General features: G+C 36.0%; 1 long non-coding RNA gene across 1 annotated transcript; it reads left to right on the top strand.

Annotated features, from left to right (window-relative positions):
• Positions 1 to 7: 7 nt before the first annotated feature.
• LOC138116927 (uncharacterized) lies at positions 8 to 6,550 on the top strand. Its single transcript, XR_011154405.1, has 3 exons — positions 8 to 92; positions 5,342 to 5,442; positions 6,316 to 6,550. It is a non-coding gene; the product is annotated as an uncharacterized lncRNA (long non-coding RNA).
• Positions 6,551 to 12,098: the final 5,548 nt, after the last annotated feature.

Here is a 12,098-nt window from a genome sequence, read left to right as displayed (position 1 = left end):
GTGAGGAATCACTGAAGGCGTGAGGAGGAATTCCCATTTCCCCCCACTCAGCTGAGGAAGCACCTTGAGGAGAGGGAAGCTACCGGATGGAGGTGGGTACCAAGCGAGTGAGGGAAGGGGCACCTCCCAGCAGTGATGGTGGCCCTGCTTAGGGAGGAGGAGGAGGCACAAAGCACCACAGGGTTGTAAGGCCCCGCAGGACTTTTCTCAGGGGTATAGGGATTGGAGAAACTACAAATTTCAAAAGATAAAATACAAGTATATGGTTTATGAAGAGAAAAATAAGTAGAACAAAAGTAGAAACACTGATGCTTTAAGACATATACTCTAAAATTTTGTAATTCTCCCGAAAAGTTAATGTTTATGCTTTTTACTTTGTAGACTCCAGGAAGGAAAAGCACTTAGCATGTTTCATTTAAAGAATATAAACATTTAACTAAGAATATTTGAGTTATTAACTTAAATATCAGTTTCAGTGACGTTCATCAGCATAACTTTTTTCCAAAATTGGTTATTACACCTTCAAACTGTATTATCAGACTGTAATTGCCAAAGCTTTCTGTGAATGCCTACAACAGATTTTACTGAACCAAAAATGTTTATACAGTTCTTTAATATCAGATGCCATGTGTATAACATTTGTGGTTGCAACAGATATAATAATGTGGAGACTACAAAACTGCAAAGGAGTAGAACTGAGCAAACTAGAAACAATTACAAAAAAATTACATCAGATTATTTGGGTCTGTATTCAAACCATAGTAAGGATGACTCTGATATGTATGTAATTTTGTATCAAGAATGGTCTCTTTAACAGTCTTAATGATCTATAAAAGTCTATAATTTCAACCATTTAAATTAACTTGAGTGTGCTATCATTCAACAGCAGAGAACTTATGCTAATAGGATCATTGTATTAAAAATGGTGCTAATTTGAGGCTTTAAGAATACAGATGCACAGCTCAAATGTTATGTTCTTGTTAGCCATGCAGTAGGACATGACATAAAGTAGGTATTTTTTCATTGTTAGAAACAAAATGGCTCTAGTGAACAATGGATTGCGCATCTTTTCATTGGGGGAGGGGCCGTACTTGTCAGGAAAACAAAGTGACTCAGAAAACATTAGTGGATAAAAGTAATAAGGGGAAGCTGTTGCCAATGGAAGGAAAAGGGGGCGATGTGACTCTCAGCAGCGGTGTTATTTGCTGGAAACCAAAGCTGTAAAGCTACCTCACATATTAAAAAAAAAATCTGATTTTAATGGTTTGCTTCCACTAGAGCAGAAACAATGCAAGTAAACGATTTGTTGTGTCAAAGATTGATTGATTGGTTTCCAACTCAAAAAAATAAAAAAAGAAGACTGTGTCTGAAGGCACAAGAAGGAAACTGCAGCCAGATCTGTAGTGATAAAGGTGCTGGAGATCTGCTTCAGAAATCAGCAGTCTGAAATGGCACGACCACATTTGTTTACGGATACCTGGAAAATAGCTTATTCTTTCAGGGATCATTTAAAAATGTATTTTGCTTTGTGGGGAATATTTTAATATCAAGAAATGAGCCAGAAAGTAATATTCATTTTGTACTCATCAGTATTCTAGCAGAACCTTTCATGAATCTGTTTTAATTTATAAAGCAATAGAACAGTTTGAGAAAAGCGTATGCACTAAATATTTTCACAAAATTGTAACTATGCTAGGGCAGCTCTGCTTTAGTTCTGTTCCAGGCTACTGATACTTAGTGCTTCTCCTTGGATAAGCAACCTGTTTTAATGAACTCTCAGTGCAGCAAAATTCAGGTTGTTTTTCAAGAATGAGTAGAAGGGTGTACTCGTATAGCCACTACATCCTGTCCTCAGCTGTCCCGTCCCTGGGGAAGCTGAGGACCAGAGCATCCACACAGTTCACTTGGAGCCTCAGGTTTTAACACTTTGTCACTGTTAATTGAATAGTTATGTTGGCTTTGAGGAAATAAGGAAAAGTATCCCTTAATCATGGATGAGTTGCCTAAGTTTCATTAGCATCTTGCTTCAATAAAATATTTTTCCTCATGATGAGGTTTCATGTGCACAAATACCACTTTTATAGTCATGGGATGAGCATACTGCATCCCCATGAATGTATTATATTGGACAGTTTGTGCTGAGAATGTCTAACAGCCACTGGGCATGAACATAGTGCAAAAGTTCAAGAGTCAGGAAAACCACAATTACTCTTTATTAATTTATCAGAAGTAGTTTTGCATTGTTAGGAGATCTTGTTTGGCTTCCACTAAAGAAAGGTTTTAGACCGTGATCCCAAGTTATGTTAAGATGTGACAGTTTTGGCTCCAGAAAAGCTTTTTTTATAGGAAGATTTCCAGAGGAGAATTTATTTTGCAAAATAAAAATTAGATTAGCATCCTGTTTTGCCATGGGATCTGGGAATAATTCAAACAATTACCCCACTGATAAACAATTTTCTGTCTGATGGATGAGCTGTCTTTAGGTAATGGGACTGTGGGATTCCATCCTTTCACACTCTGTGCTGCAGTTCAGCAAAATTTAAAGATGCTGGCTTGTGGAGTTTTTGTGTAGGAATTTTATTAAGTGAATGAATGCCCTGTTTCTTCACCTGTTTGAAATAATAGTCTTGCTTTTTGAATTTATCATAACTTATGCCAGTTTCATATTTCCCAGTTTAATCAATAAAGTCATGCAGCACTTTGATGTAAACAAGATGACCTCACTATTCAAGAGTGTATTTTCCCTGCCTTTTGATAAATGAAAGACATATTTATATTGATTTTCTCTTTACATAAGCATATCCTTTCCTGTCATTTCTTTTTAGCTCCAGGCATTCAACAGCTAAATCAGACATTTAGAACTGTAAAACCAAGGCTTGAGCCTGCAGTTTCTAACCTCACCTGGCTTTTCCCTGCTTTATTTTCCTCACTTTGATGCAAGGAATTCTCTCAAATAACTTCAATCCTGATCCAAGTTATTTTTCTTAACTCCCTTTAATCAGTATGGTGGAACAATGCAAACAAATGAGGAAAACCATGAAGATAGTTTCAGTCCTTTTTTTTAATGTCAAAATACTTTTTCTGCCTAAACATTTAATAGGTATTACATGGACCTGAGAATCTTCTGTTTTTTTTCCCCAAAGTTTTTCACTTTTCTTCTGGAAAAATGTGTCTAATGAATATCTCACACATATATAAATACAGTGGACTCCTTCATCTTGACTAAAACTTACTGCTTGCTTCAGTCTTCAATGGCTTTAAATATATTTGGAAAAATCTAGGTGTAATCAAGCTGCCTGAAAAATGTCAGTTCTTCCTGGAAAAAACCCCAGTTATTATGATCAGATTTATTAAAATTGTTTCGCTCAGAGTAGCAATGTCTACATTGCTGAATTCGAAGAACACTGTTCAGTCCTCAGCAGTGAGTGGGGTACCAGATAAGGAGGAGGAATACATGCATGAGATGCAACAGTAGTAATGGAGTCATAGCAAACTTCTGCATGAAATCAGAATTTAAATCTGTTGTTAGTGCAGAAGGCCATTTTGGATACTGTGAAAGGAAAAACAATTCACTGAGGAGCAAATCTTAAGTGTTACAGGAGCCACTACTGATTGATATAAAGTCCATTTCGAAGTGTGAGGACTCCAAACTAGACTGTTCTCAGTCCTATTGAATCCTGTGATGCAGCTTCAGTCTTCAGCCTGTGGGTAATTTGACAGGCTCTGAAAGCAGTAGCATCTAGGGTGCATAGAATGAATTGGAAATATCCACCTTAATTAGGAATTTTCTTGCTTTTGTGAATATTGTTTTTGTTTAAAGTGATCACTGCTGGTCTTACATCTGTAATGATAACTATTGATTAGAGGTGTAAGCACTGAGGGAAAGGACATTTAGCACGATTTGTAATTGTCTTATTCAAGTTCTTTTTTTGAAGGGATTTTGTCAGAACAGCTAGAAAGCTGAACAAAGAACACATCTGAGCTGAATTGATGTAGTGCACATTGATTACAATTAGAAAACTTTGTGGCTGGCATATATTAGTTGGAACTTCTGCTGAAAATGATTTAATGTGAATCATTTGTCAGTAACAGTATATTTGAATTCTGTTGAACAATTTTCTTGATGTACAAAGATTGGCATCCTTAATGTTTTAGCCATATGGAGCACATTATCCTGAGAGAATGATGTGCTTTTTGTATGTTAGTATGTATGGTTTGTATTTTTTTTTTCAAGTTGTGTTTGTTTTGGGGTTCTTTTTGGTAGTTGGATTTTTTTTCTTTTATTTATTTGTTTTGTTGTTTGGGGTTTTTTTTGTGGAAGTAGACCACCTGATCCCTTTGTTGCAAATACTTTTACATTTACAGGCTTTATTGTTGGAGAATTTGCACAGGGAGTTAATGAAATAGCATATTTAATGCCTGGCAGTAAAGCCAAAGTCAGAATTGTCAAAGATGAAGCTTTTGCTATCAGGGTGACTGCCAAAACAGGATTGCTGAGAAGCTGGATGGTCTGGCTTGGTGTCCAAAACACGCTTCTACAAACATGACTATGGCATCTGTGGGATAATTTGTGCCTAACGTAACTGTGCTGATAAAAGCTGCTCACTCTACGCTACCAAAAATAGGGCTGGGATGATGCTGCTAATTGCAGCCCTCTTGTATCTGTGATAAGTGATCCTCATACAGATCAAGATGAGACATTACAATGTGAGCAAGGCCCAAGACTTTGAATACCAGAAATCATGGTATTAAAAATCTTAGGTTAGTAGCTTTGAAGTGGGTTCTTGGGGTTTTTTTATACCTAACCTGCATATACCTAAATATTCCTACTATATTATGTGTTGTAATACTGTTAAACAATAAAAAGGACAGAAGAAAACTGTAGATGGGCCCAACTTGCCTCTATTTTGGCTCGATGTTCATCACTGACATTAACACAAGGTCTGTGCAAATCTTGTGATCCTCTGTAAAGCCACTCAGATGATGTGATGGTTCCCATTCTATCCTCTATTTCAGCCACTTATACTGCCAGTGTTGGATCCTGGTTCTGTGCCATATTGTTATGCCTGAGCCTTTGGGATTCCACATTGAGGAGAAGATATTTATAATTTATTATTGTTTATTGCCCATATCTTCTCATCTCCATGACAGTGATACAGTAATAACAATAAAAAGCCCTGTCTTACTGAGTTACCATATTTCACAATTGTCATTATCATCTCTAAAGTGTTATATTTTACAGAAAATTACATTGTTTCTTAAAAAGAAGGAAAAAACTTCAGCAACTTAAATCAGCCATTTTTTGTATTGTTAATAATGTTTTTGTTTTCCATCCCACTAGATATTCTAATGTGGCTAGAAATGCAGTTGGAAAAAAAAATGCCCCAAATGGTATTGAACCCTAGAACTCAGAATCTGTCTGAAAATATGGAAGAGAAGTTGGTAAGAAAACATAAGAGAAGGCAAGAAAGCCTTTCAAGCTATTTAATGAGAGAATACTTGGAATAAAAACAATAATAGAAAAAGTTCCTTTTATCAGTAGCTGTGTTCTAAATCTCTAATTGCACTGCTTAGCTGGGGAGTGAAGGAAATGAACTGAATTCATTGTCTTAATGATACACTTAGCAGATGGGCAAAATGAATACATAATAAATTGTGCTTCATTTCTTACACAGACAGCAGTTTCATGAAATATAACAATGTTCTGCATTTTCTCCATCTGTTTCTACAAAAATGAATTTCTTTCTTCTGTTTTCCTTGCTCCCCCTTCAAAACATTATTTGATTTGAATATCATCTAAACTTGAAGGAAATGATCCTTGCCATAAGAGGTCTCAATCAAAGCCTTGTCATCAAAGGAAAGATGTGTCACTATGGAATTGTACCCCAGGACTGTATACAGATGTAGATGCAGAATTTGGGTTTTTTAAAAATATGTCTGGAAGAACTGGAAAATACTGTAAAATTTGCCTGTGTTTAGCCATGCAGATAATTCATTTAATGCAAAACCTTTTACAGTAACCTTTAACCTCTTAACCTTTATGTAAGTGCTCTATACTCTGTTCTAGCAGATTTAGATTTTTTTTTTGCATCAGTTTCATACCAGTTATAAAAAAAAATTACGCCTGGTAGTTCTGTGAATCTGAATGTATCTTAACATTTGATGAATATCACTGTGTTCCATAAATATTGTAGTGGTCTTCTCCCCCCCTCACTCCCCCTTTTTTTTTTTCTTTAATATAACAAGATTTAAGATGAAATATAGAAACAGATGTTTGTTTCTGATGCTCTGCAGTAAAATGCAGTTTTATTTCAGATATGGCCCCATCTGTGAAGAGTTAAACTCCTGGGAGTTCAGAGTTTCTCTGAGGGATTTTTTTCCTACATATTGGGGACTGTTAAGTTGTCTGCATTGGGAAACATGTCTGAACAATACTGGAGTTTGGAGAAAATTACCATAAAGGTCAGGTTCACAAATACCTTCTTTTGTATCTAAGTGACATTATATTGGGTGTTGTTATAAGAAAAGGTTTTACAATCATATGTACAGTTTCTGGTGTTTAAAAAATAAAAAAGGCCTTTAGTCAAAAAAACTCGTTGCTTTTCACAGAGTGGTTTTATAGTTACTGGCCTTAATTTCTTGCTGTACTTAATAAATCTAGGTCTAATATTTTTTTTCCTTTTTATTTTTAATTTATTGTGAACGAGAGTAATGCAATCCAGTAATCAAAAACATAGTATACAAAATATCTACTAAGAACCATACTGTACTGTCTGAAAGTGATTCTGAGTGAATTTTGTGCTTAAGTACATCCAACTTCCAATAAAGAATCCTAAATACCATATATTTAGCCTTAAAATTTAAGAGGCTCACAAAAACGTACATAAAGGAACAAAGACATTGTATTCAATGGAGTGCTCCCCTTTGTTGCTGTGCTAATGAAAAATAAGTCTTACCAAAATTTTGGTTGTCTTTGTCCTTTTTATTTGTGTTAATTCATCTTTAAAATGAATGTTTCTATTCCTGTGAGTGATTTGAAGACATTGAAAACTGCTAATAATCATATGCATTAGACTGTATGCAAAGTATTTAACTTCCTGTCAATGTCTTACAGGCTTCAACAATGTGACTTCTCAAGGGAATTTGTGTAAAATTTGTGCTCTGAAAGTGGCACTATACTTGTTCCCTAAGGGCCTCTATTCAGGTGAATAGTACCCCTATATGGAAGGAAATACCATTATGTCTATTTTATAGAGACCAAAGTAGATAATAATTTACCCAAGGTTATTCAGGGATGCTTTCACAAGGTTTAAATTGTGCTCTTTCTACCAGGTTACTTTGATAATTATTTAATCACACTGGAGTGAGGTTGCTCAAATCACATGAAGTGTTTTGCTACTGAATTTGAGATTCAGTGGCATCTGTCAACTGGGAGAAAACATATTTCTACAAATGTGTCTGTAAAGTGGGGCCTAATAATGTACTAAGACATACCAGGAATTTCAGTAGGACTTGGCAAGTGCTAATAAGGCTTCTGAACTGGTTTTCTTCAGGTTACCTAAAGCAACCTAAAAAATCTTTCATGTTCTCCAGGCTCGGATAGGTTGTGTGACACTCGGGGCTGGATGTATGGATGAACCAGGTTCTCACATGAGTTCACTGTTATAGATCACTGAATAGCACAGTTCAGATGTGGAACAAAATGGTTTGGTGGGGACAGGTCAAAAACTGTATGAGGAAGGAAATAAAAGATCATGAGAACAGCAAGATGCACAATTGTAACAGATTTAGTGTTTTTAAAGGAATCAAGTTAAAGAGGTGGGGAAACTATGGTTTAGAGAGGTGGGTTTTGTATTACAAATGGAGGGAAGAGCTGTATTGAAGGGTGCAGTGACTCCAAACGGCCAAGATTTGCCTAGTGCCTCTCAGTGCTTACAAAATACTTTGCCTTTGCTTTGTTACTGTTCCCGAAGAAGTGCAAGCTGCACTGAGGGATCTGGTGTTCCCATTCACACATTCCTACTGTCTCCTGCTGACTGCCTCCCTCCTCAGGCTCCCTCTGCTGTGCACTGCTGCACAGGAAAGATTTAACTGCCAGAGTCGTTGCAACATCTGTAATTTCCACCTTAGTGAGAGATTCGACAATGTTTCTACTGCAAGTTTAATTTGTAAGGATTTAATTTATGGCAAATTTATGGCAAAAAAACCCTCTTTGGAAAGAAAAAAAAGCTTTAGAAGATCACTCGACAAAAGTTTTCTGTTTAAAGACAGCGAAGACTGAAGAATTTAAGCTTGAAAAGAAATGGAGATGTATTAAGAATGCATTTATAACAGAAAAACATAATTTTTTTCTTTTTATTTTTCAAGAATTAATTGAAAATTTTCTTGTTGTCTTTCTCCAGTTTTTCTATTTGCTTGAGTGAATTTGTACTGGGGTCAGAGGCTTGGCTGGTGCTTTATTAGGCACATTACATGGCTCTGAAAATGGAATCCAAGAATTGTAAAAAATTTGTATAGTAAGTCTATTAAATGTTTTAGTAATACGGCCATAAGGAACCCAGAACTAAAATCAGACCTCACATTTTGATTAATTGTGTGGTAAATCAAAGTAGAAAGTGAAAAATGACCTTCATTGAGTGTGCTTTGTGGGAAAGAGAAGAATCAAAGGATGATTTATTTTTTCCTCTCCCTCTACGTGGAAAGAAGAATTTTCATGCAGAGAAGAAGTTTTTTGTGGCATCTGAGAAGTAATTTTGTTTTCTTGTAGAAATATACTTTTGATTGGAATGATTTATATTAGACAAGAGGCTTTTTGTTCCAAATTGAGCAGTTTTGGATAGAGGATGAGAAGATCACCTAACAACTGGGGAACTGGTTTGGCTGCTTTCTCCGAGTACTCAAAAATGATCCTTCTGTCTTCACTGCTCATATCAAGAAGGAAGAGGGAAAGGCACAAGGAAAGGGGAAGAACACAACTATAATATTCATATTTGTTTGGTTAATCTTTGTCATTGATCTTGGTAACAAAACTGGCTCTTCATGTGATGATCACACACCATAATTGCTTATTCAGTGATTCCATATTCAGCTTGAACTGATTAATACATTGATAACCTGAAAAATTAATAAGTTTACTTGACTCTATTTGGTTATAACTTAAAATTCATATTTGGTGCAACCGTATTCGTAAGAACTATACATGTAACCTGCAAAGCAAGGAAATGGTGCTGTCAAAGGTAGCCATAATGATTATAGCCACAGACTGCTGTGGTCACTTACTGTCCTAGTCAGAAAGAATCACATAACAGGAAAAAAACATATTCCATGAAAGAGCAAGGCTAGGTATGGTCCTGCTTCTCACTATTTCATAGGGCATTACTGAGGTTCCAGAAGTCTTAGTGCAGGATTTTGATGATCCAGACAAGAACCTGCTTGAGGTTCTTAGGACTTCAACAAAAAGTAGAGCATCAGTGAGGAGGATTTGGCACTGGAACTTAATTTCCTTTGGTTTTATTTGATTTACAGTATATTAGACATAGCTGTGTATCTCAGTTTTCAGCTGAACATTGCTTGTCACGTGGTCCTAGAGGGAGCAGCTGTGAGCCAGGCTGTCTGCTAGGGATAGTCCTCTGGGAAGTGTGCTTAGAAAGGCACCTCCACTGAGCTGTTCTCAAACATAATTTTTGAAGTCTTGTAGGCCTGGGATTGGGACACAGGCACTGCTGGCTGTGCATACACAAGCGAAGACATAGCTTTGAAATGGTAATTGGTATCTTAAAAAGTCCCTGTCCACTGCTTTATCCATAAGATGGAACTCTGTTAATCCAAATGAGAAATTTGTGATGCCAAATAATAAAAGCTTACAGAAAAAAAAAGTCAAATATCCTTAAGACATTATTTCCTTTAGAAAAAGTACAGTGGAAGTATATTATGTCTCTTTTTTGGAAAAAAAAATACAGAAGTAAAAAAATTTGAAACTCGAAATTTAAAAGGCCCAATACAATTTTTAAAATTTAATTGCCAATGTATTGTCTATTAATCTGATGTTTATTAAGAAATCATGCTTGCAGCATTACACTCTAGAAAGCCTCTGAATAAATTGGCATGAATCAGGTTATTAGAAATATCTTGATTCATTCCAACTGCATCAACTTTTTGTTAAGAGAAGTACTAGGCATCTTATTGGAAAAATGTGAATAAAGATGAACTCTGAAGTACTTTCTAGTTCCAGAGAAGCTAATAAAAATGAAATTAGCTTCTCATCAGAAAACAAGGCTTCCTTTTATTAGAAAGGAAATATTGCATATATGCGTGTTGAGTGCAAGAGAAATGTTATACAATGATTTTTTCAGAGATAACCAGTGGAATACTTTTCCATACCTATGCAGAAAGAAACATGATCAAGTATCCCAGAACACTACTGATGTTTTCTGTGTGAGTCTATTGAGAAAGTATTTATGTCTCCTTATGGGTTCTATCTGAATGTGTTTGTATATACCTGAACTATTTTAAGAAATGCCCAACCTGTACTTTGTACATGAAACACCTTCTTAGATTTTACAGTATTTCCTCAGTCAAAAAGGCAATGGTTTAATGTGCACAGAATGAACCTTATCGTGCATAGAATATCTCTCACTGAACAATTCCCAAAGACATATTTTGTTCTACATTTTTCATGTAGAAAATGAACATTTTCATTTTAGTGCATATGACTGTCAGAAATTATGATGTTGTTCACTGACTACTTGCTTTTTTAAACTTTATTTTTTTCTCCCAGCATGCATAGTATTATTTCAATGAAAAATTCAAGATGCCATGGCACAAGACAAATGCCACTTGTGCAGCTGATGCCAGATGTAAGAGGTAACTGAAACAAATTTCGTTAAGACTCATTGTAACTCGCCTTGTCTTTCCAAAAGAGCAAAGTGTACTGTAAGAGTCAGGCTTTGTTGCTTCAATCTCTCTTGATAATGATTCTAATTAGTGTTGAGATAATTAGATACAGATGGTTTGCAGGTGGGGAATGCCAGGCTTCATCTTTTCTAAATTGCTCAATGTGTCACCTGTTTGACAAAATAAAGAAGCCATGGGGCCTGTTGATATAACTGAAAGACTCCACATAAATTCCACTGGTTTTTGATCTTAATAGCTACTTTGCAGAGCGACTTGTGTAGTAGTGGATATATTCAGAACTGTGTGAAAACATCATCTTCAGGAGAGATGTCTGTCTAGACAAGTTAGTTTATGTGATCTTCCTCTGATTGTACCATTTCTCTTCTGCCCCTCAGTCCTGGCGAAAACCCTTCTTCCTGCTCGTCCTCATCTTTCACAACCTAATAAATCACTTGGTCCAAAATGCATGAGGAATACATGAAAATCCTCTTCAGCAGAGCTACTCATGGAAATAGTTGGGCATTCTATGTATCTTTTAGATACTTAAATTAGTGACTTTATTTTACTAGTTGGGATATTCTGTGTAACGGTGGTGACAGATTTCCAATGAGATTTCCACTGTCTCTGGAGGTGGGGGGACGAAGAAGACTGAAAGCTGTTGTATCTAAGTCCTCACTTCATTTCCTAAGACAAAACAATTTCCATTTTAGTTGTGTTTCATGCAAAGGAAATGTTTTTAGATATGTTGCTTATCAGACGTGAATTTATGAACAAGGTAAAGTGGGAGAAAGGAATTGCTATCCAGAGTTGGCTGCATTTCTTGAAAGGTTGTCAGTGATCTAGAAAATTTAAACCCAGCCCTTGTGTTCATCCAAGCTTCTATTCAGGGCACTTCTCAGATCTACCAGAAAAGGTTTCCTGCTGTAAAATGGCATTTAAAAAGTTAATTTCATTTTCTGAAAAGTAACCTGATTAAACTTTGCAATATTGATTTATATTGTTTGTTTTGTAATGGTTTTTGTATCCAAAATTGCCACTGCCCGGAAGACGACACTTTGCAGAATTCATTGGTGTATGATTCAGCATGGCCTTTAAACCTCAGCATTGCATTGTTCCTCGCTAGTGTGTGCTGGCAGGATCCAGTTCTTTGGTAGTGAAATGAGTCCTTGGTACCAGCAAAGGACACTTAAAAAGGAGAAAAAAAA

This window comes from Aphelocoma coerulescens, chromosome 11 (genome assembly GCF_041296385.1).
Source record: "Aphelocoma coerulescens isolate FSJ_1873_10779 chromosome 11, UR_Acoe_1.0, whole genome shotgun sequence".
In the NCBI taxonomy this organism is placed as follows: domain Eukaryota; kingdom Metazoa; phylum Chordata; class Aves; order Passeriformes; family Corvidae; genus Aphelocoma; species Aphelocoma coerulescens.
The sequence above is the reverse complement of the archived record's forward strand: the minus strand, read 5'-3'. Positions and strand labels throughout refer to the sequence as shown.